General features: G+C 39.6%; 1 protein-coding gene across 33 annotated transcripts in view; it reads right to left on the bottom strand.

Moving 5' to 3' along the window:
• LOC131456742 (receptor-type tyrosine-protein phosphatase delta-like) overlaps positions 1-25,038 on the bottom strand; it is a 316,523-nt gene that overhangs the window by 185,684 nt on the left and 105,801 nt on the right. For 32 of the 33 annotated variants that reach the window (XM_058625309.1, XM_058625322.1, XM_058625315.1 and 29 more), the window contains exons 5-7: positions 13,309-13,381; positions 9,386-9,497; positions 1,975-2,018 (exon numbers count right to left, since the gene is read on the bottom strand). The gene's annotated coding sequence lies outside the window, so the exon portion shown is untranslated. The remainder of the gene's footprint in view (positions 1-1,974; positions 2,019-9,385; positions 9,498-13,308; positions 13,382-25,038) is intronic. The other variant, XM_058625310.1, reaches the window with a different exon arrangement.

Below are 25,038 nucleotides of genomic sequence, written 5' to 3'. Positions count from 1 at the left end.
ATCAAATATTGTGTCCGAAGCAGTCCAATGGTAGACTGATAAACAAACCAGTAAATGATTTATGACATTCACATGGGCAACATATTGGAAATGTGTCGGTCTGCAGATCAAAATAGTTGAAGCTGCTTATATTGTATCATTTGCATATTAATATGGACAATGTATTTCTTAAATTGAACCATCAATCTCTGCGTGTGTGTGTGCGACATGAACAAGCACCATTTCATATGATGTTTTATGAATAATGTGGTGGTACGTGGGGGATGTACAAAGTGCAAGACTTTGAAACTCATTTGGCATCTAAAGGAACAAAAAAGGTAAACACTTCGGTGAATGGTAAAAAAAAAAGCAGTTATTAATTAAGAAAGTGTTTGTATACAAGGAATTTGACTGTTGTTATTATGTACACACACGCACAAAGGTATAAATGCTGATAGAGTGCATGGACACATGTACAAACAATGCATAGGTAATGTATAGATTACTTTGTATATACACTAGGGATGTCCCAAGCTAATTAAAGATCAGTATCAGGGCTGATCTGGGCCAATAGTTTCAGTCTGTAATTGCTCGTAGAACACTGAACCTTATACCATCTACTCTGCTCTGTTTTGTCCCCTTCGCCATGCACGCTATAGCTGTAGTTTGTCTCTTTTAATACAGCTGGGCTCAATAGTGGAGCATTTCACTGCATAAACCAGTGATCATTCATTCGTGAAAATAAGAGATATTTGGGTGACTGACTACAACACCTCTGAGGTTGTCAAAAGAACAAACACTCACTGAGCTGAGACACTAATAATCATTAGCAAACACTGCCGATGTATCCTTACTATCATTTTTTGCCTTTTTAAGCTGATGAAGGATATCAATGAGACGTCATATTGCCTGCCACTAATTTCTGTTCATTTGGTGTGTAACTTGAGGACTGTTGTCTCATTGATCACTGACGTCAGAACTTGTCAAAGATTTTATCAAGTTTAGGTTTAGTTTAGTTTATGAAGGGAGAACCTCCACTCTGTAATAATGCTGTACAATCACACAAATCTTACTGTCAGAGACTGTATTCTCCTCGTTCATTCATATTATATCAGTCACTTAAAACACAGGATATTAACAGTCTGAATATTTATATTGAAAATAAGTTTATTGTAATATTGCAGTTTTTAGAGACTAAAAATACACCTTTGAAATAATTCACCACTTGGCATGTGGCCACTTCAAAAAAAAAAAAAGAAGAAGATGATTTTATGCTGTAATCTTGCAATTTCTATCTCTTCTTAAATTAACTGGTATGAAAGTCGAGGAAGAGGCAGTCACTATCTCTGTGGCAGTGCCCCCCAGTCCCCAAACCCCTCCTATCCCTCATGTGTCCAAAACACATTCCATCCACTTCATTCCCTCACTTCATCCTTCACATGTTCTCAAATTTATTTTTCTATCTCTCAACTGGTCAGCTCACCTCCCTCCATCGAGCCTATCTCCCGGCTGCTCTCCTTGCTCAGTGACAGTCTCATCACACTCTATCAATCAGGCTTGTGAAGACCAGGTGCAGTGCAGCACAGCATTGCAAGGTCCTAGTCTGGTCCCATCAGTGCCAGTCAGTCTCCCTCACTCTCTCAGTCACTTTAAAAAGGTTTAGGTTGCCAGATAAAGTCTGTTTTCCCCTGACCCCACTACAGGTCAGGAGATGGGAAGCATTGAGCTGGAGTCGAGATTAGCTGAGAACTTGATTCGATATCACTGGACGTACTCCCTGGCCTGTCTGAGCTCTCAAAAAACGAGCGCTCTCTTTTAAACAATGACAGATTTTTTTTAGAATCCCGATCATACAAATTTGATGAAAACCCAGCATGCGAGCATCCTTGATGTGTCAAATCAAGCAAATGAGAAACGGTACAAAAGAGGTCACAACATTTCTAGTCTACAGCTCATCCTTTATTTACTTATTTATTTATTTATTCAGTTTCTTACCTGCCTCAGGCCTCATCCTGTGGTTGATGTCTCAGGAAAGAGGACTGAATAAATGAGAGACAGAGAGGAACAGGATAGGAATGAATAGTTTAATCAACCTGTCTGTGTGAGGAGAACACCAGGCATTTTTCTGCATTTATTTCAATCAACAAGGGATTTGTAATGCAATCAAAACACCACATAAGTTTACTCCGTTATTGTGTTAAAACAAATGCTTATTGCTATCTTGCTCATGTGTCTTGTTAATTTATTCTGCCTCATTATGTACAAACTATGTGGTAAGGACTGACAGGATACTTGTTCTGTAACCAAGTTTTCAGTGGACGGAACAGACATTGCATGTGCCGTAGAGAGTGCCTCCACCACAGTTATCGATTGGCTTTGTGAATTATAATGAAAACAGCTGTAATTACATTTTCCTTTAAGTAGCACAACAAATTAGGCCTGAGTTATTCTGGAAGCAAAAGAGGAAAGTCGTGCATTTAATGTGCTGGGAAGATTTTCTCAGGGCTGTTTTCTTGCTCAATGCATTAGCAGATGCTGCTGTGCCCATACAAGCCTGGAGACTAATATTCTTGTAGATGATTAGTTTAACCAACAGGGACAAATGCGCTTAGGGTGGTTACAACAAAAATTAGTTGTAGATAAATATATATTTTTTTAATTTGACTCATTATCTTTTAAAATATTATTGTCGGCTTTTTGGCAGTGGAATTGGGTGATTAGCAAAGAATGTCACGATTACAGTGGTTTCTGTGTAAAACTGCTCACTTGAGTTTCCTAAATGAATGTAGTGAAACCAAAAAGTCTTTTATAATTTTAAGGAAGCTATAAAACAACTTTTTGGATGCAACAAAAGCCCTAATCAGACATTATAAGGAAACTAACTGACAGTGAGTCATAATTACTGAGGTGAGAATATGGCCGTTACCCTCAACCTAAATTCAACAACAGTCTGTTTTTTTTTGAGTTCCTTGTTATCTTAGTTCTCTCTGTACACCCTGTTCATGCTAATGAATCCACAAATTGAATTGTAGAACAGAGGAATATTTCGGGTGCATGCTGTTTTGATGTGGTGTGGAATACTCAATTAGGCTGGATTTGGCCCCAGTAATTATTACATTATAGCTAAGATAAGTGTTCAATGGTGTAGAATGCTTTGACGAACTCCATTCTGGAACAAAGGCGACGGGTGAGCAAAGACAAAAATCCCAGAACAGAGGAGTGAAAGGCAAAAAAATTCTGCAAGTAAGAAAGTGACAAGAAAGCTATCGCATGGGAGCCTCTGTCTGCAACAGCCATATTTCATTACACAGCACCAAAGCTTAGGAGGCAATCAAGCATATTTAGCCATCATCGTCTCAACCCCCCCCAAAGCAATTATTACACCCTAGTTTTTTACTGTGCTTTGCCATGGGGAAAATGAACCACGGTACTTATCAGCTCAATGCATACGCAAGTGACTGGGGTGGAGGACATGTAGGTGTGCATATGTGAGCGCATATTGTGTGCGAGCATGCGCCGGTGGTTTTGTTTGTTTTGGGGAGGCGTTGGAGGGGAGCGCGGAGGCGAGTTGACCGCTAGTGAGCAATAGGTTACCTTTTTCAATCCCATTAGGGCAGTAACATCAGCACATTTAGGAGCAGCAGGCGGAGCGAGTGGAGATACAGAGATAACCATAAACATGTCACCAAAAATGCATTGTTATTTGCATTCATATTGGAAAGAGCCAAATTGATGTGGGGTCAAACAGGGAAGGTGAGGGTTTATGACCTGTGCATAGCTCTGCTGTCAGCAGCTCTGATCTATCGGACTGGTCAGCCTTGTCAGGCTTTACGCCTGATTATATTATCATGGCTGACGATCAATGAGAATGAATGATCGTTCATCTGCAAAGGGGAGTTGAATGAGTAGCAGAGAGCAAACAGTATACTTTAATAGTACAATGAGTGAAAATGATTTATCAATACATATATGTATATATATATACACACATATATGTGTATATATATATATATATATATATATATATATATATATATATATATATATATATATATATATATATATATATGTGTATATACAACCTAACAGTAAAGGAGTAGAATGGCAGCACTGTGACATCAAACAAACATACTTTACTATTCTGTGGGATTTGAGCAGCTAATGTGCAGTCATTTGGGTGGCACAGGCGCCAACTGCAGCATTAGTTCCCATCTGGGGACTTGTGTTTTGGTGGAAGTGCTTCTCCATTTGTGAGACTCTTCAGTTCTGGGCATCCTCCCCGAGCCCATAACTCAACGTCTCTCTATCACTCCCAGGCGACTGGCTGTCATAATCATCAGCATTATGATACCTCAATGGGCCTGATTTACAAGTCTGGACATGGACCCAGCACTCTGCCAAAGGGTAAACATGAGGCTGTTTGCTACGCCCAGCCTTTTTATCCCAACCAATATTGAGAACCCAAAAAAAGAAAAACTTTTTTTTTTTTTTGGATCTATGATTTTAATATAAAACTGCAAATAAAACCCTATATTAAAAAAAATAATAATAATAATACAAATTGCTAGTAGATTTTATTTTGCAGTTAGATGTGTGCAATTAGATAAATATTTTAGTATGGGTTTTTTTGTAGTTGAATTTGCCACATGCAGAACAGTCATGTTCATATTAACCCATTCTAAGTGCGCTACCAACAATCATTCCTATTGTCACAAAAAACTTAATGTTTTTAATATTTTTCACAGTATTTATTCATTCATTATTCATTTGATATTTTTACATACGATTGTGTTGAAATTGTTTCATGAGGTGAGTTTAGATTGTGGGACACTAATGCAAAAACATTTGTGCTTTGTCTCTTTTATTTGACATGGTTGGTGTTTTGGGATATATTTAGTATAGTGATATATACTAAATATAAATCACTATAGTGATGAATGTTCAGTCTGCTCAATTCTTTTTTTTTATTTGACACGCTGGGAGTGTGTTGACTGTCATATCGGTGTCCAAAGGAAACATTTATTAGTTAAATTGATTATGCCTCCTAACACTAATTATCTATTTTATCCAGCAAATTATTCTTGTATGTGGTTACTCATGGTAGTTTTCTCATTCATTGAAAAATAATGTGCCGAGTTCATAAGTGATATAATGTTGTGGGGAAAATGCAGTAAAACTGAACAATCTCTGATTGCGTTAGACATTTAAATATAGTCTTTCATTTTCACTGATATGCCTTTATATAATACGTCTTTGGACTTTCTTCACCTTCAGGCAGCACCTGGCCCTTTCTTTAACCCTCTCACTCATTCCATAATATTATATTAGCCCATATTCATCCACATATTGCGCCTTCTAAGTGATAGGCCACATAAATCAATTTTTATATATATTCACGCACAATAACTGTTATGTGCGGCTTCCAGACTGCCTGCTGATAGCTGCCATTTCTTATCACTCTGGATGAATATAGTGCCGTTATGAGGGCACTTTTGCTTGCTGTTAACTGGAGGAGAGACTGAGAAAGAGTGAATGCTTTTTTGTGTGTTTTTGTTCAAATTACTTAAGCTGCACACAGCTCTTTGTGGCGCGGCATGGTTATGAAAATTCACTGAAAAGAGAAGACATTCTTGTATAGCAGGAAAAGAGTCTTCGCGTCAGAAAATCAAACATGCTCCTGTGGATTTTACTCTCTCCGATGGATGTAAATACTGTGATTCCCGGGTCTGTGTGTATATTGCATTTACATTTTTAATGTTGAATATTTTAAAGCATGCAAAGAAAGAAGTGTCGTTAGAACTGTGGGAGGTAATGGCATCAAATAATGTGCTGATTCCTTTTGCAATTACTCCGTCTCAGGGCGCATGAATTGACTCCATCCTTCCAGATTTATTTTTACAGCGTATTTCTGCCTCTAAAGAAATAGTGAGTGTGATTCTGCCATCTGTGGTATTAATGTGAAACGCCTAATGCATAAGCTAATCAACCATGTTTATTTTTTTCCCCTTCTTATTGAGTTGTAGGCTTTAACATTTGCAAGGAAATAAGTACCTTACACTTAATGAACTAAGCTGAAATTAGCTTTCATAACTGTGAAATGAAATCACTAAAAACACAGAGCACATATAAACTCTTTCTCCTTTTGCTCCTAATATTCCACTAAGAGGGAATTTGATTTTTCCGTTTTTTTTTTTCTCCTCCAAACAGCATCAACACTAGGTGTTACAATAGCAGGGGGAGCCCATCGGCACTGACAGCATGATGTTGAGAGACAATTTGATAGACAACAGCACAGCAGGGGAAAAAGAGAGGAAGTGGGATTTAGGACTGAGGAGCCAAAAGACACTTTCTCTTTCACTCTCTTACTCCCAACTGCTCCCAGTGCCAGAGACACGGGCCGCTGCACAGACAGATGGCGAGGAAGCGCGCGTGTGTGTGTGTGTGGTGGGTGGTGACGCCATTTGGCTTAGTACAAGTGTTTGAGATGGAGTGCAAGAGATATAAGGGGAGAAAATGAAGGAGGGAAAAACACTGCAGAGGTGTGTGTCTGTCTGCGTGCGTGCGTGCGTGTGTGTGTGTGAGGAAGAGAGCAGTGACTTTCTCATGCAAACATTAATCCAGGTACTGTTTTTTATTTCAGATCCAAATAGCTTGTGTACTTCATTACAACAGCAATAAAAGTTAATTTGTGCTGTCACTTCACTCATCATACTGAAAAGGGAAGACATTGCGTGGGGGACAACTCCTGATTCCAAGATCAACTGTGTGTGCGTGTGTGTGTGCGAGGTGGATGTGCACATGTGTACATGTATTCTGTATTGACATACTGCCATCTACTGGATTTTACAACAATTTCAACACACATCAACTATTCTTGAATTCCAGTATGCACCTTTAGACAATTACTCTTATTATCGCAGTTTTTTTCATGTATCTATATTTGCATGTAATGAAGAGCCCTCCTCTTTTTTAATTTCCATACAAACTAAACATAGCTGTGGTTTACTTATTTTCAGATGATAATAATTTAAATTATTCTCACTTCTTAGTTTTCCTTTAAAACAACACTTTATTTACTTACTTTGCTTTGTTACTGATCACTATTATTATTATTATTATTATTATTATCAATAATATTAGTATTATTATTATTATTATTATAAATCTTATTATTGTTATCATTATGATCACTAAGTTAGGAGTTGGGGTCAAATACTGACGAACAGCACCATCTTGTGGCTGTGTCATGGTGGATAAAGGTGAACCCTCAGCTCTGACTGAAAATGTTTTTAATGTAGAAATTTGATCATTATATTTTCAGTAAGTGATAATGTTGTTGCTTTTTCAAACTGTTGTACAAGTAGACATTTTAGCGTAACGATACATTTATACATACATTTCTTGCTCCTTTTTGGGGGATTGTCGTGAGGTTTGAATTGAGTGGATCATGAGGCATGTACAGTATCTCATGTAATGGAGATCTATAGAGACTTCTACTGTATAACACATTTAAAAAAAAAAACACTAAGACCATAACCTGTCACATTTAACAATGATGGTCGGTGTGCAGTCATCAAATATTCCAAAAACCTCGTCCATGGTGCCTTGACAAAAATTCCTGCATTTCATTTAACACACACATACACACACACTCTGGCTCAGCTCTGGTGCAAAATTATTCATCCTTTGTAGAGAAAATTAAGTTAATTCCCTATGCTTGTTTCCTCATAATTGAAAAAGCAATGTCCTGTTCAAGAATTAGTACCGTTATTACAACAAATTCAGGAAGGCTTTAAATTTGAGCCCACAAATCATCCTCTCAACAACTGTGGTTTTGACCAAAGATCAGAACAATCAAAAAGCACTGATTCAGTGATTATGATTCAGTCATTTGGAGATTATCTTAAATTGTCACTAATTATTTGTCCCCTTGTTTTTTTTTGTATTTTACTGTGCTGTCACAAGTACAGTCAATCGCTAATCCTGTCTGTTTGTGGCTCAGTAGAGATTCACCCTGGGAAACTGTTAGCCACTATCTGACATGAAACAAGTTTTATCCAAATTCTACGGCATATCTGTCTTTTTCAGACAGGAGGCTTTCAAAAGAAATATGTCAGCAGTCTGGGGATTATGCTTTTTTGCTAATCACCAAAAGCCAACCTGCCCCGATGTTTCTTTGGTTCAGTGACGCAGTGGGCTGAGCATGCAGTCTTTTCCCACTTAGATGCTTATTATTATCTTCTTTTATTCTCATCGCGTTAGTACAATCAGATGTATTAACATTACCTTAATACTTCACTGAGTTACGTGATTATCTCGTGCAAATTGAAAGTGGTTTAACACAAAGGAAAGCAGATTAGCTAAATTTCCGTCCTTGTTCCACTGATGCTTAGTAAAGAGCCTCATCATTATTCATCCACATTTTAAGAGGGCACACAAAGTTGCCCCAGTTTGTACCTTTGGGCTGATAAAACGTCTATTAATGCAACCTGGAGTTGTTACCTCTCAGTCCTCCTGACAACATGTGTGTCCCCATTGAGAAATGTATACCTGATTATTCCTATTTGGGCATTTCTGCCCTGACTCAGGCCTCACAGGCAATTCAGTGCAAATTGGTGCGTGTTCTTTACTTGTGTAAGCACACAACGTGCAGAATGAGTGTGATGGATTCCTGGTATCGTTGGTAGTTATGTGTGGCATGCCTACAACCACGATTCCCTAGTCACAGCTCACTGCAGGGTGACGCTGAGCAAGATGTACTGTACACCGAAGCTGGCATAAAGCCACTGGACTTAGTAATAATTCATCGGCCAAAAAGCCCTCCATGTACTCAGCCTGCAATATTTATACCTTACTGAATGTATTTTTGCACCAGCCCAGGGCATGTTTTTTTTGTTTTTTTTTTATCTTCTGGTATTTTAGATCTTATCCTTATTTGTATGCCTGAATAATGTTTTTGTCACCTTGCCTCACCTCTTTTCATAAATTTAGACTATATGCAGCCCTTTAATTCACTTCCAACCCCACAATCATTGCATCAAAAGGGGATAGACAGGAGGTCCATCATGTTTCTTTTACAGAAGAGTCTTAAAAACCCGAAAGAAACCTTTTAAAAACACAGTAATAGTTTATTGTTTAGGTTAGCACTTCCATTTTGGTTTTGTTTGGATCTTTTTAAGTTTTTAAAGGAATATGTTGCTATTTACTGTGAAAAGCAGCTTTTAAGTTGACATTAAAGAGACAAATACACAGCTTCTTTTGCAATTGCACTCTATTGTTCTTAAGAATGAATAAGGTCAAGCCGTAGCTATGTTTTGCTGCCACTAATGTTAAGTTTAATACTGAGAACCCTGTCTATTACATGGATTGTGTAGTTTGCTGAATTGGGAAGAATTGTCCCACTCACCAGAAATGAGGCTCCTCTTTTGGTTTCATGCAGGTGCCAACATGCTGCCGGATGCTGCTGCCGTTTATCCTCGCCAACACACCACTGAAATGAATGCCCCCTTTGCCCCCACCTAGGAGATGAAAGTCAACAGGATGAGAGTTTTCATCTCAGACAATAGAGAACAGAGAAATGTGGCACAAAGCTTGTTTAAAACCTGAAAAGACTGGAAAGCAGCCGCAAGTTTCTATGTTGATAACAGCATCAAACTAACATCAAAACACTGCTTGTCTGAAAGGCTGAGTCCATAATTTGAAGAAAGGAAATCATGGATGAAATGTAGTTCTAATAATAGCATATTTTCACTAATGCACTGGTTATTTCCTAAAAGCAGGCAAACAGACACAGATGGGAGAATGCACAAACAAATACGTTGCATTTCATATGTCCAGTTTGGTCCCTCTTTTTCATTGTGTCCTATGATTGCATGTTATTTTCTGCCTCTCGAATGGCCTCGGAGTATTAGTAATGCTGCGCACGTGTGCATGTAAGAGGACCAAAATAACTTTCATAACAATTTTCATTCGGCAAATTTAATTGAATTTATTATCAAATATGATGGTCAGGACGTACTTATTTTAGATGTATAAATTCAAGTCAATGATGTATAGACTCAGTACTGTATACGCACCTTTTCCTTAATTTAGAGAAATATCCATAGTATTTTATCCCATAATGCTGTATAATTGCATAGAATTAACCTCAAAACATACTACCGACATGCCTTTGGAATATCTTATGAGCATTTGCATATTATTTGCCTTCTGCACAGGTGATAAAGCAGCATTTAGACTGGCTGACACTATTTTATTTTTTTTGTGCCTGTGTGCATGCGTATGCACAATGAATTTGTTTTCTTAGCTGTGTAGCGCTAATGTGTGCAAACTGGATCCTGTAACAGGTGCTTTGGCATGGCTTCCTATCGCCACGAGGGCCAAAGAGAGCCTGTGACAGCCATGTTCCTCATGTGACATCATGAAAGTACACATCCCTTCAAGCACTGTAATAAATCATCGCAGACGAGCCTGGCCCACTACATGTGCTTGGACACACACACATGCCCACACGTTTTGTTAGCTGCAACACAATCTATCAAATCTAATGTGTATGGAAACACAATCATGTCAGCTACCCTGAGGTAGTAGGATGGACTGGACATTTTAGGTCATACCAGCAATCCAGAGAAACTAATGACCTATTTTATTTTTATTTTTTATCCATGGAAACCAATACTCCTGATGGTAATCCTTGAGTATACCCGTAACCACCAGCAAAGGGAACTTATAATCTGTAACATCTTCACCTTAACGAGAAGACTGAACTCGGATGAAATGGAAAGTCTTCCCTCGTTAATGAAGAAAAAAATCGAGTCATCTTTCAACAACACAACAGTTATAACATATGTGTCTTGTGGCTTTTTTATCCTGTCCCTAACTAAAACTGCTGTAAAAACATTTTTCACTATTAGCAGGTTACTTCTACTGTAAGCAGTTTTTAAGAAGTACTCTCTGGAAAGTTTTCTGGGGCTGCTGCACTCACCGTTATTCTAAACCAGGTCACCTGCTTCTGCTGTGAATTGTTCTTTATATAACACAACTCCATCTGACAGGTGTAGGACACCTATGTACCCCTGTTCTTGCTAAAATGCACTACAACATAATTTAACAAGCGTCTTCAAGGCTTTCTCTCTGAGGACAAATGGCAGATTCAATTTAAATTTAATGTCTCTAAGTTACACAGACACATTTGCAATTATTTAGATGCAAAGTGAGTCTAACTTAGGACGACTTAGCTAGACTTTTCATTGGTGTCGTCTTTATTTGAATCACTTTACCACATGAGGCTGCTGCAGATTTTCACAATAATTGCCACAAGGGACAGAGCAAATTATAGATACACTCAGATTGTAACCCATCAGGGCCTCCTGGCATTTATACTTACCTATTTAACGTGTTTGGGAATGTATCTATTATGCTTTTAATCTTTATATTTATTATGTGTCCAAGTAATTGAAAGCTTGAATCACTTAAATAGTGTGTATGCACAATCTTGTGGTTTTTAGTGCTTACAGTGCAAGTCACCTTTAGCTGCTTTTAGTTACTGTGTGGTGGTATGGTGTGGAACATGATTTTCAGACGCAGTCCCACTTAGTGTCAGTGTGGACCTCTGATTTAAAATTGTCTGATATTAATCTTAATTCATCGTAATCCTAATTAAATGCAATACTGCATGATGTCTGCACAGGCAAACGCTGCGGTACATTTACACTATACAGTGCTCATGAGGTCAGTCTACAGAAAAGCAAGCTTTCGGATACTCGAGGCTGCTCATAATGATGCCATGAGAATTTTACTTAAGAGACTTGGATGGTGAAAGTTCAGCTAAAATGATGTGGCAGCAGCAGTCAACACTGTAAAAGTATCCCAAGGAACTACAGAAATAAATCTATGTTTGAGTCTAATACATTTGACAATGAAATCATCCTCGTACTGCAAGCCACCAGACCCAGACCTATTAGTCTGCATGGAATTTAAGTCATCTGTGTTTTTTCAGGACCACGAGTGAGTCGAAAGAGAGTGAGAGAGATGGCAAAGTTATTCTATAAGAAAGGGAGATGTCCCATTAAAAAAGTCTGTAGGCGAGAGTCGTCCCGCTCTAATTTTAACCAGAAAATGGCACACAGCAAAACTTCTCCTTGCAGGTGCATTTGATAAGCTCATTGGAAGTCCTATGGACATGCAGAGAAATGTTCGTGTTTGCTGGCCTCTGCCCAGGGAACAGTATAACTCGCAGGAAAACAACACACTCCCAATTACAGCTGTACCCCTAAGTCCTCCAGGGGAAACCACAGCACAACTCACTGATGTGAAAAACAGCACAGCGATAGAGGAGAACTACACTGTGGCTGCAAAGACCATGAACTGTGCTTTCCATCATCCCAACTAGAGCATAGTGGTTAGTGAGAACTCTAAGTAATTTATTCAAATCATTTGTTGACGTTCACTGTAGTATGTGTTGATGTGATTAATTGAAAAAATGGCTTTGTTATTATTGAATCTGACTCAGTCATGTTTATATTTGGGTCACATAATATAATTATATATTATACAAATAATATAAATATCTCAAGAAACATTTTTATCTTTTGCATTTTGTTTGCACATATGTACTACAGCCTCCACGATGTGATGAAAGCACATGTCAGTTTTTATTTTAACGATGTGGGCAACTCTGGGTTAGTGCATCATCTACACAGCCTTAATGTGGAAGTGGAGCAGCAGCAGTAGAGGTTCCTTTACTCTAGAGGGCACCATTACCATGCTTTATGTTTGACATTATTCTACACACAGCAATACCATGGTTTTAAAGCAATTAAGCCACGATAGTAGCTGCAGCATCACAAATACTGACCGGTAAATATCTGTGACCATTGTTTTTAAGTCATTACATCAGCTTATTGTACTGGGACAATATTTCATGAAAGAGGCATTTACTGTTCTACAATGTGTAGAGCAACCTGCTTTACAAAAAAAAAAAAAAAAGGAAATCATACCTAACTTGTTTAAACTTAACTAGTTTAAGATAAACTATGAGTTCATATCAAAGTCAAACAGCGAAGAAGTCCATCTTCTGTGACTGAACTATGGATCACGCCCAGACATGTATTCTTTCCATGAATTGATCTATACTAATAACATTTAGTTGTTTGAGCCCCTGATTTGATTTTTACAGGTTGACATTATTATCTTGTTGAGGGGCTTTGACATTTGAACACCAAAAACAGACCTTTGGTCGCAGATGACTGTCATAGATGGATTGTTATTTATTAAATAATAGAATTTCATCAACATTTATTTTTCTCAATAATAAAATGTGGATCTTACCCGTTTGGAATAATCAATTGCGATTGCTGCCCCAGACCAGAGTGATGAAAGAAGGGAACTCCTCAGAATCTCCCTGGAGGAAAAAGATAGACAGGTCATGGAAGTGTCGTACATCAGTATATGGAAGCATTCTATTGTCCATTCACAATTTACAGTATGTTACAGTATACATATTCAACAGCATTTTAAAATGCATTTCATGAAAAATGAAATGCAATTCATCCGGTTTTGCATTAGATAACTCATAGTGAGTAACATAGTGACTTAATGAGACATTCACACAAGCAAGGAAGCACATTTCTGGAATCCCTCTTAATGGTAATTCTATGGTGTTTGGTCAACCAAAAAAAGATAAAGACCCACTTTTTCCATGACCATTGTTTGACTTTTCAAATAATCCTCATAAAGAGTAGCACAGGGTTTTACCTTCTGCTTTCCCACAGCATCAGATATAAAGTTATGTGATAGAAATAGCAAATTGGCTACTGCGCTGACAATGTTTTCACATCTCCAAGTCTGCTAGCAATTTGACCAAGATTTCTGCTAAATTTGCATAAAACGACACAGATTTCAGAATAATACGGATTTATCTTTATCTAGCAATGTCTTTATGTAAAGTATTTGACTATATAATTAATGCATAAACTCTCATAATCCCTAAATGATGCATGAAGTATGAATTTGTAATGTAGCCTCTATGTATTGTCTTCTAAACGTGCAGCAGTTCCATTCGACTCACACCGCACAACATGTTTGATGTACTCCAAGGAGGTGATTTTGCCTAATGAGAACAGCTAAAAATAGACTGCTGCGCGAACACTGACAGTGTCTTCCAACGCGTACCGAAGACAGGATAGCAGGATGTTTGGTTAGGTCTGCTTGTAAGTAATAATTTCAGGCAGTTACTCTCTCTCTCTCTCTCTCTCTCTCCTCCATCCTTTCTCTTGCGCAAGAAAGCATGAATATGCACCTGATGTGTGTGCGTGTGTGCACACACGCGCCGATAAATGACAACCATATTGTGCACATATGGAACCCTAATTGATTTAGTCAGTCACTCGATGTGTTCACTTTGATGAGAGGAAAATAAATAACAGGGTGGCACAGGAGACCCTAAATGATATCCGGGGAACACATGGCCTCTCCATATTCTTTTATATGCAGTGGGAGGCTGTTTATATAACACATGTCAGTATTTAGAGGCTTCCACGGTCGATTTACAAAGACCTAGCAGATCTTAGACGTGGAAGTAGGGTGTGTCTTGTCACATGGGATGTGGTGACTGACATATTCCTGCCTGTTTGCTTCGCATAACAATGCGCCACGACACCCCATTCAATGTTCTGCATCTTAAAAGTACTGCGAATATGAATCCAGCTTAACTTTTTGCATGTGGAGCCCTACTTCGCATCATTTTCTTTCTAGTTCATAAAAACCTCTTGATATGCAAAAATCATATGTTTACTCTCAAGATCAAAGTTTCTTTCTCCCGCCCCCTTCTTCAATTTCCCCATCTAAAAACGGACTCCCTTCATTATGCAAGCCAACAAAGGGCAGCGTCTGCTCATATAGCCCATTCCAAGCATACTGATTAATTAGCTTGTATAATTAGCCTAATGATTTCGGGAAAACATGGCCATGGCCACCCAAGATGCTATGCTAATGGACCCTGTCTTTAGCAATTAAAATGCCCATAACTTAACAAAGGTTGCTTGCTTGGACGTCCAGATGACTGCTGTGAAAAAAGAAAGTAGGTGGTGCAGTAATCAATGTGGCATCATGTTAGCGTGTAGTGTGCCGAGCAAATATTGTTGGATTTAGCACATTGTGAGACAGTGTTTGCAAGGCATGTGTTTGCGTTGAATCGTGTTTTACAGAAGTGCAGACGTCGCTGGCAGAATGAGTGTTAATGAAGTGTTCTCATTTCTCACATTTGAACATGGTGAACTTTGAAGCTGGGCGGGTGCTTGCCGCAGCCCTCAAATTAGACTTGAGATGTGACGCGAGGTGCTGAAAGTGTCAAACCTGGAGTCACTTCATTTTCCAACAATCTTTTAGTGTCATATTGATATGGCTTCAGTCAGATGTTAACTTTAATTCTGTGTGAGCACATACAATACAGTGCTCTATGTTGGACATTGGGCTTCACTATCTGCTGAAAACAGTGGAGTTTGCGCTCTGATAGTAGCAACAGCATTTGTGGCTGCGCTCAAGACATAAATCAACCAGTTTTATGACCTCCTACTGTAAAGTAACCAACTGAGACACTAGGTCAGCTAAAAAAAAACAACAACCAGAATGTTGAAGTGGAGGTTAAGATATCTTATGTTATCAATATTTGACTTGTGGGAACAGTTAAAAGACATCAAAATCTTTTATTTGTTATATGCTTTATTGCTTTATTTCACATACTATATACAGTATATACAACATTATATATTTCGACTGTGGATCAACAGTTCAGAGATTACTGCAAGACCGGCATATCACTTCAGTTGCATATCCCCCTTTTGTTCTGATACTGTGACACAGGAGTACTTAAATGTTCCCTGATTACACACATTATCTTAAATGAGGGAACAGTAGAATCAATATGTAAACCTTATCGTTTGCAAATAACTGATAGAAAGTATCATCCATAGGCAAGTTTGTGCCCACCCATCAAATGCAACATAAAAATGATTGTCATTTTAGTTCTGTTTTGGCTGATTTTCTAAAAACTCCACAATGTGTTTAACACAGTTTAACAGGTCGTAACATTAAAAATGATAAAATGACAGTACGCCATATAAATCAATCATCTTTTTGATCATTTATATGAATTACGACTAAGAGGTGAAACAAAACTCCCAACACAGCGGGTCTCAAATGAAGCAGGTGTTACGTGTGGATCAGCAGACTGACTTCATCTGCAGCTTGACTCATGTACGACTATTACAAGTTACTTGTGTATTCTAAGTTTTCAACACCACCTTTCTAAGACTGGTAACTCAGAAGCCCTGCCATTCCCACATTGATTTGACAGTTGCAAAAGAGTCCATATGCCGCCTCCCTGAAAGCCTCTTTAATGAAACTATGTAAGGCAAATGTGTCATTAAAATTCCCAGCACTCCCAATCACTAATTGCACAAAGAGTCTTGATAACAATCTGTTTGTGTCTGTGCCTCCATGTTGCCAGCAGGTGCAATGCTATTCACTTGTGTGTGCCGAACATCACAGTCTCGACTCTGACACCATTGTGTCAAAAACTCTGTGCTCAGCTCGTCAGTGCTGGTGCGCTGTGCCCAAACAAGCCGGCTAAAAATGAGCATTTGGGAAATGATCTGCCTTTCACTTCCCTCTCTATCTCTGCACCCACTGCTGCCTCAGTGGCACAGGCTCGCGTCACTGTCGGATGTAGATTAAATTAGCTATATAGCACATTATACTGTATATCTATTTAGAACTGGCGTCATGCAACCCAAAAAAAAGATCCACTTTTTGGGTGGGAGTGTGTTTGATGGCTTATGCATATTGCATAGGTTTGCAGTCATTAGGGTACCACACATGTCGTGTGAGCTGCGTCAGTGTAAAAGTTCTCTTCGAAACTTCAATATACAAACATGCATAAAGCCGAAAAAAGGAGATATATAAAAATCACTTTACCAGCAGCTTTTACATTTATATGCATATTCATCATGACAGATATACATTTGTTTGTGCTTCATTGCTCAAACTGACCATTAATATCCTTCCCCTCATTTCAATTTTATCCTCCCTGCACCGACGGCTTTAACGCAGACTGATTTATTTTTTTTCCTCTTCATTTTTTTCCTAGAATGAAAACAGGGGAAGGCTGCTACCATGGTGGTGTGAAGGAACAGCGGAGTACAGACTTCATTTTGTAAGTTACCGTTCTCTTTTCAGCCAACAAAGCCTTTTCTATCAGTAGAGCCGTGCTCAAAACCTTCCATCCTGATGAAACCGCTCCCCCTCAAATACCATCATAATCTCCTCAGCATGCATTATATTAATCGTTCAAATATCTCATCAACACAACAGGATAAGCGCGCGCTCAGAGCAGAGAAGGGGAGTGTGTGGCAGACGCAATGTGAGGAGATGCAGAGTAGAAAAAAAGGGAAAGGGTGAGAACATGAAGGATGAAGAGGGTAAAGGGTGATAGATCAGATGTAATGATGAAACTGCATATTGAACAGGAAGATAAAAAAAGATGCAACGAGAAAGGACAAGAAGAGGGAAAGAGCATTAAGGCAAAAGCAGGAGAATTGGATAAAGGTGGGGGGGGGAGGGCGGAAGAGAAAGGTAAGGAGCATAGCTTCATCTGACTTTAGCACTCTTTGGAAACTCAATGCCACCACATTCTGTCCCTTTTTCCAGTCAGCTTTGGAAAATATGATAGCATTGATCATCTTCTTAAAAGACTGCTTTTCCTGTCACTGTATCACCTCACGTCATTAAGCTGACAGGTTGAATTGCCTTAAAAGGCAAGGCTCTTATATCTGGCAAAGGCTGCATGCTGATGGCCTTTCTGCTGACACACCTAAGACTGCTTAATTGTCCGTCATATTGATTTTCGGCGATCGGCCCTGTTTTTAATCATTGATTGTTTTGAAAGGGGGTAAAGTCGGCAACAAAATGTCCTCCGAACTGTAATGGATTGTGGCCTGTCCAAAGTCAGTGGCTTTTTCCACGTAGATTGAGATTCTTTGTAATTGCAAACACATGATCATCAATCAAAACCAGGTAATTCCATCACATTCATTGCCTCCATGACATATATTCCATTTCTATTGTCCTGATGCATTACTTCTTTGACGCTCACACCCCCACGTTTCCTTACAGAGTTCCCATCTCAAATCTCATGAGTACTGGCAGGAAAAATAAAGTAAATAGATTTTGTCCTCCAGATCGCTCAAATTACCTCTTCTATAAATCCACTTTTCTCTGAATAAATCTTAAGGAAGTTTGGGCTGCCCTCTGCCTCTGCTTATTAGCCAACCAGGGATCAATTTATCACCTTTGAGGACAAAGTATAGAGGCGTCGAGGGATTCTCTCTATCCCTTTGATTTATGGAGTCGGAAAAGAGTCAGGGCATTTTTGGGTCATGCAAATTCTTCTCGGCACAAGTGCCCTGCCCTTCCCTACCTCCTCTTTGTGTTCAATTATTTCTCTGACAGCAATAGACAGAGGAGAATCTGTTAGTAAATCAGGTGCTTGGAGTGTGAACGAGAAGGTTATGCTTGCTCTAGAATGAGATGATGACACGGTGCTGTAAATGCACTGACCGTGTATCAAAGTGGACTAAGACAAACTCTCAAATTCACAACACAAACTTAACATGATTGCTTATCATGCAGTTGGGTGCCTTTACCACTAGTCTGTGCTATTGGTCTAACAAATTCCTCATCCGGTCTTGTGACCCACTTTTTCATGAAAGGAGCTGCAGGAACGTGGCTGCCCCACCTCTCCTGAGCTAAGTGGTTTGGCAAAGGCACGACAGTGCCACGATCATGCTCTACAACTCCTCATTTATTGTTGTCCTCGTGTAAATGATTGGCTGGGGATTGGGGCTTGTGGGAAATGTTTTTCTTGTGAAATATGATGGGGTACAGTGGAGGTTGATTTGAAACCGTTGCTGGTTTTGCTTTGTTACAAGGCAGGTTTGAAACGTTGCATCACGTATTGTTTGGCATTCATGTTTGAATACAGTGTGATTGAACCTCTTATCTGATGCTATACAAACAGGGCATATATTATAAGTCTCCGCTCCACACTGTTGGAAAACTGACAGAATACAGACCAAAATACAGAGAATCAACACACATTCACATGTTGCTCTGGAAGGCAGATTTTGGATTTACAATACTGCCTGTGTGGCATGCCCTTAAATTAAACCCAAACTCCATCTTGTTCCTTTTTTTATGTCTGCCATAACTACAAGCTGCGTCCAGGCTCCACTTCACATTTCAATTGCCAGTACCTTGGCTATCATCCACAGTTCTCATAACAAATGAGCCTGCTCCGGCTAGCAGAGCTCTCCAACACCTACCACTGTGGCCGCTTTTCTTTCATCTTTGTCATCTTGTCTCTCTCCTCTGTTTCTCCTCTTTCCCTTTTCTACCTTGTTTAGGCACAATCTAGCCTTTCTTGTGGCAGATAGCATAAGACTCACTGTTTGCTGAGTGGGCAGTGGCGAGTGGAGGAGTAAAGAAGAGAAATATAGAAAGAAGGATGTTGAGGGAGGATGGAGAGAAAGGAGAGTTATCTAACAGTATTAAAGGAGAACAATGGAATAGAGAGCACTTAAAATACTTATGACATGAGCCCTCTTGCAAAAAGGAGGGGATGAGTAACAATATCTGAATCCCTCTTGAGGCCCCCCATCTCTATATACAATATGCTCTCTCTCACCTTCTTCGTCTTTCTCACTCTTACCACCTATGTCTCTCTTTCAATCTCCTCCTATCTTCCCCCCTTTGGCTTAATTTTCACTTACTGGCCAAGAGATTTGATGGCTCTCAGAGGAGACATGTTAATAATGTGTGTGAGAGAGTGGCTTTAATTAACCATAGAAGGAAGAAGAAAGAAACCGTATTTAATTTCAAGTGGAATGGCAAGAGCTTCCACCAGTAGCTATGCTAGAATCCTTGGGTAGATATTGATGGTGGAGAAATGGGTGTGGGAAACCTCATGTGGGGGCTATTACATAGATGAGGATAAAAATGATGAGATGCAAAGAGATAAAATGTTTCACAAGTGTGGAATCTGGTGGTGCGAGGAAGAACGAATGAAAGATAGATCTAGTTTGACAGAAGGCATGAGACTAAATCAAAGCCTTTGCAAGAGGCAGAACAAATCTTGTGGCTAGCCATGGGGAGGTCAACAGATGAAGCAAGTGCTGACAGGACAAGAACAAGAACAACTGCTTGGCCCAAGTCTGTCCACAACCAGGGAGCGAGAGAACACATTAAAGGATGTCACAGCAAGGCTAAAGAAATGTCTAAGTTAGTCTGTTTCACACAGGTGTGAGTGGACTGCGAAGTCGACAGCAAATTAGAACAAATACACCTTCCTTTCACCCCTACCATGCAGGAATCAGAAAGGTGGAACAAGATGACAAATTTCCTCTGAGCAGATCAAACTTCCAGGAGTGTATAGCACTTCAAATGAGCTTGCTGTCCATCTGACTTGCGAAGATAGCAGCCGCCTGGCAGCTCGGCTGAAAAGATATGCTCCTTTGCACACAGGTGTGCGAGTACACCAGACTTTGCATAAGTACACACACAAACCCTCTTCTCCCATACTCTGCAAACATTTTCTTACCCCAAAACATACACACAAAGAAATCCCCCCCCACCTTTTGTAAATTAAGACATGGCGTATCCTTCTTCCAAACCTTTCCAACCAACCTACATATTAAGTGGATTTAAATGCAGAAAACGAATGTGTTTACACTTGCAATCAAAAGATTCCACTCGGCACATAATATCTGCGGATGAGGTCTCGGGAGGTGCCCCGTCCTCTCTTTTTGTATCACATAACAAACATGTGACAGCAGTGGAAGAGAAACTCTCCAGCCTTTTGTAAATAGGGCACCATTTGAATATTTCACACACAGCTTGCGCTTATTGAGCATTCATTCCTTTTGAATTGCGACTTTCAAACTGCAGAGAGAAAAGCGCAGACATTTATGAAATCGTCTAAATATATACACTTTGAGTGTGTGTACAGTGTTTGCGTGGTGTTTTCTGTCCATCTCAGAGGGAAGCGGCGTCTTCTTGATGGTGATGTAGAGGGTGCATTTTAGCGATAGCAAATTCCTGGCTGTATATATGAAATAATGATAACTTGGCCACCTGGTAAAAGATTTGCATTTTGGTGCTGACTCTCCATAGAGAGGACTTGAAGAGCTTGTGGAATTTGAAAGTGGAAAGATAAAGACCCTGTTACACAGGGGATCTGTGAGTGTCTCAATTTTTCAGGTCTGTGCCATGACAAGAATCATGAAAAAGCAAATGGAATTACTTAAAGGCTTAATCTGTATTGTTTACTGAGGGTGAGCTGGGAGGGTGGAAAAAAAATACGGACTGGAGACAGAGAGAAACCTTCACATAGCGTCACTATTTGTTGCTTTAGCACTGCTAGTATGAACGATTATTTTTCAATACAACCATAAAATAAGGGAAACATGTTTTTTTTTTAACTAAAAAAAACTGCTTCTACAGATTTAAGTGTCATGTATTTAGTGTGACCTACCCTTGTCCCACTATCTGCTGTGGAAAAAAAGGGTTATATAAGACCAAATTTCAGTCTCATAATTCCAATCCAAATGCCAATAATTACAGAATTTGACAGACATAAAAACATCAAAGCTGCACAGTACACGCAGTACTATAGGAAGGAGCGGAGGAAGACCAGATGGCAGGTTGACTATTCTGAATCCTTGCTGACACACTCCTGATGTGTGACAGTGAGGGACAGAAGGCAAAAGCAAGGCAGGAGACGGAATACGCGTAAAAGCAAAAAAAAAAAAAGGAAGGAAGGATAAAGGATGAGTGGAACTGTTGGAGGAGAGGATATATGCAGAAATGCTCGACGAGTAAAACTGAAATAGGACAGAAACTCCCCGTGCTGGCAATTCTTTCTAGTTTATTCAAGAGCTCTTTAGCAAGGCACTCTCACGGTTCCAGTGGAGATACTCAGTGGCACACAGTACATTGCTGGGCAGCTCCCAGGTGTAAAGGTGTGAACGGGTATGACCCTCTCTCTCTCTGCAGTTACCCTCTGAGATCATTGCTGTAAATAAGAGTGTGTTTTTCAGTCAACATACCAGTACCAGATCAGAGATGAAGCTTCAAGAAGGAGCAAAAAGGAAATGAGAGTCGGTTAATGGGTGAGGAAATGAAGAAAACAACAAATGATGTGAGATTGTTTTCGTTTTAGAATCGGGTGAGCTACAGTCATTTACATCAGTGAGGACTGTAGCTCAGTGGCACCATATGCTGTAGACTGATTTCTGGCTCAGTCTACATGCCGGTGTGTCCTTGGGCAAGACACTTAACTCCAATGTCGCTGCTGCCGGCTGTGCCGACAGTGTGTGAATGGGTATGAGAGATGAGTGATAGAAACTGCGCTGTATGAAAGTGGTGGTGAATGGGTAGAAAGCAACTTTGAGTGGTCATCAAGACGTGAAAAGGGCTATACAAATACGGACCGTTTGAGGCCAAGGATATCATGCCTTCCAAATTTGCAGCTGATCTGAGAGTGAAAGCGATGAAGTGTGGTGCATCACCATACACTTGGTGGTGGCAGAATACTTCAGAGAAAGTTGCATCACTGCAAAGGGGGGGAGGAAGGGAGGAAAGACAACATGTTGAGAGGCAGAATGTGGATGGATGGCAGAATATTAAAGTGAGGTGTGCAACGTGAAAGTGCTCCAGCAAGACAGAGACACTGTCGGGGAATGAGAGGCAGCAGAGAAGAAGGGGAAACTATGTGAATGGATATTAGGTGAAGTGTATAGTCACCTGGTGTCGATATGGGTGGAGGTGGGAAGGAGGAAGTGTAGGGGAGGTGGGGAGGGAGGAGACGGTCTAAAAGTGAGCAGAGTGTGCAAGCTAGAGATAGGGGTTCTTACTCTCCCCTGGGAAGCTCTAAAAAAATTGAGGGAGACAGTGCGATAGAGAGAGAGAGAGAGAGAGAAGGCAATGGGAGAGAATGGTGAGAGGAATGAGGAGAAATGTGGGATAAAAGAAAGGGAGAGCAGCAGAATTTTTTTTGGGAGGAGAGCAGAGATAAAAATAGAGAAAGAGACGGGAGGAGAGACATTTCCAACAAGTCCAAACTATCGTGCCAGAACATACTTATCTCCCAAAGTGCAGACAGTACATTATCGCCACTGGCACTGAAAAAAAAAAAAAGCCTGGATCATCAATAAATGATAAATGTTTACGGCGCAGGTAAACATGATGCAGTGTTTTAAGAGGTCTCGGCGCTGACAAAGGGAGTGAGCTGGTGAGAGGACACAGCCGTGCAGACGCTTTCTCATTATCTGCCTTGCATCAGTTATTAACATGGTGTCCATTTGAACATCTAATTAATGCAGATAGCCAAATGCCAAACCTGATGAAATACTGTGATGAGGGATTAGCTGGAATAACAAACCCTGTGACCGGCATAACTTTGTCTCACTGATTAGGTGGCAGACAGAGGAGGGCAGTAAGCATTTCTGGATGACTATTTTTTCTTTCTTACTCCTCTCTTCCTCCTACCTCCACTTCACTGTCCTTAATGAAGATTTTCTCCTTCTGCCACGTGCCCCCATTCTCCCAGCTTCCCTCCCCTCAGTCACTGAGTGCTGTCCTAATTCTATTCTGATAGATGGAAAGAGGAAGAGGCTCATTAAAAATTGCTGTGCTGATTGTGCTGTTGCTGTTTTTATTTTAGTCGAGAGGCATGTGCGCGAATGTGAGTATAATGTCTGGTCAAGTTCTTTCCAGGCACTTTTAGGGTAGCAATGGTGTTCTGGTCCAGCAAGTGGTATCATAGTTATCATTACTCAGAACATTTTACTGCAGGGGGTTGAACTGAAGCTTTGCCCCACATAGGTTTTTACATTCTATTTTACGTCAGCGCTTAGAGCCAGAAAAAACCCAAGTCATGCTGACAATAGTGTACTTCAAGTTTACTTTGGAATGTATGATGCATTGACTTCACCTTAAAAGAACAATAGGAGAACAGGAGTTCTTTTTAGGGGGGAGATAAACCGGAACTGACAGTTGTATCACACATTGCATTTCCTTCCTGGAGGCAAGTGTTCTCCAACAAGCCAAACATAACCGAACTAAGAGTGCATTTAATGGTGGAGAACATGCTGTCTCATTTGGTAAATTGCTCTCTTTGCAAGTGTTGGATTAGAAGTTCTACTTCTCTGTGTATTAAATATGAGTTGGTGGCCAGCAGTCCACTGCATGTTTGTAGTATGTTGCCCTGATCTATGCCAAATGATAAACTATTCCTTTAGATGCAGAATCATTTTACTATGTTTTTTTTTATGTATTCTATTATTATTATTTCTATTTTTCTTTTTACTAAATAACATGTATACATATGCTAGTTTTAGCTGTCCCCATCATTTTGTTGCTGAAATGACCACACCTTTTTTTTTAGGAAATTAAATAATTACACATTTTAAAGCGTTGCAACACGATATTAAAATGAAAAAGAGAGAGAAAACCAATGGGAATTAGACTTCTTTCTCAGAGTTTGTTCCACTCTCACGCTCTGAAGATGACTAATTCCTTTATTTCTTTCCTTTTTTTTTTTACCTCATTCCACAATGCTTCAAATTAGTTAATGGCAGACAGCGAGTCGTGAAACAACCCATTTCCCTCACATGTAATTCCTCACATTTGCAATTCAAGCCTAGAAAGAAAGTGGGAAAGTGCTTTACAAGTCAGGCGCATATATAATTATGTCACAGCATGTGACAGTGATGGGTATAACATAGCATACGCTGCTTGTACGTCCCATAACACCCATACACACAGTATGTTCAAACACTTGAAAGCAAGTATGCTTGACAGCTAAAGTGATGCAGTAGAACTGTGAAATGCTAAAGGGAGCCTATAGCAGGATGTATTTAATTCATGCTATGACACTTTTTCTGGACAGTGCCGAGATTATTCAGAGCAGTAGTATTTCTTCTACTAAATGTTCTGAATTTGTAA

Source organism: Solea solea, chromosome 3, assembly GCF_958295425.1.
Source record: "Solea solea chromosome 3, fSolSol10.1, whole genome shotgun sequence".
NCBI lineage: Eukaryota > Metazoa > Chordata > Actinopteri > Pleuronectiformes > Soleidae > Solea > Solea solea.
The sequence above is the reverse complement of the archived record's forward strand: the minus strand, read 5'-3'. Positions and strand labels throughout refer to the sequence as shown.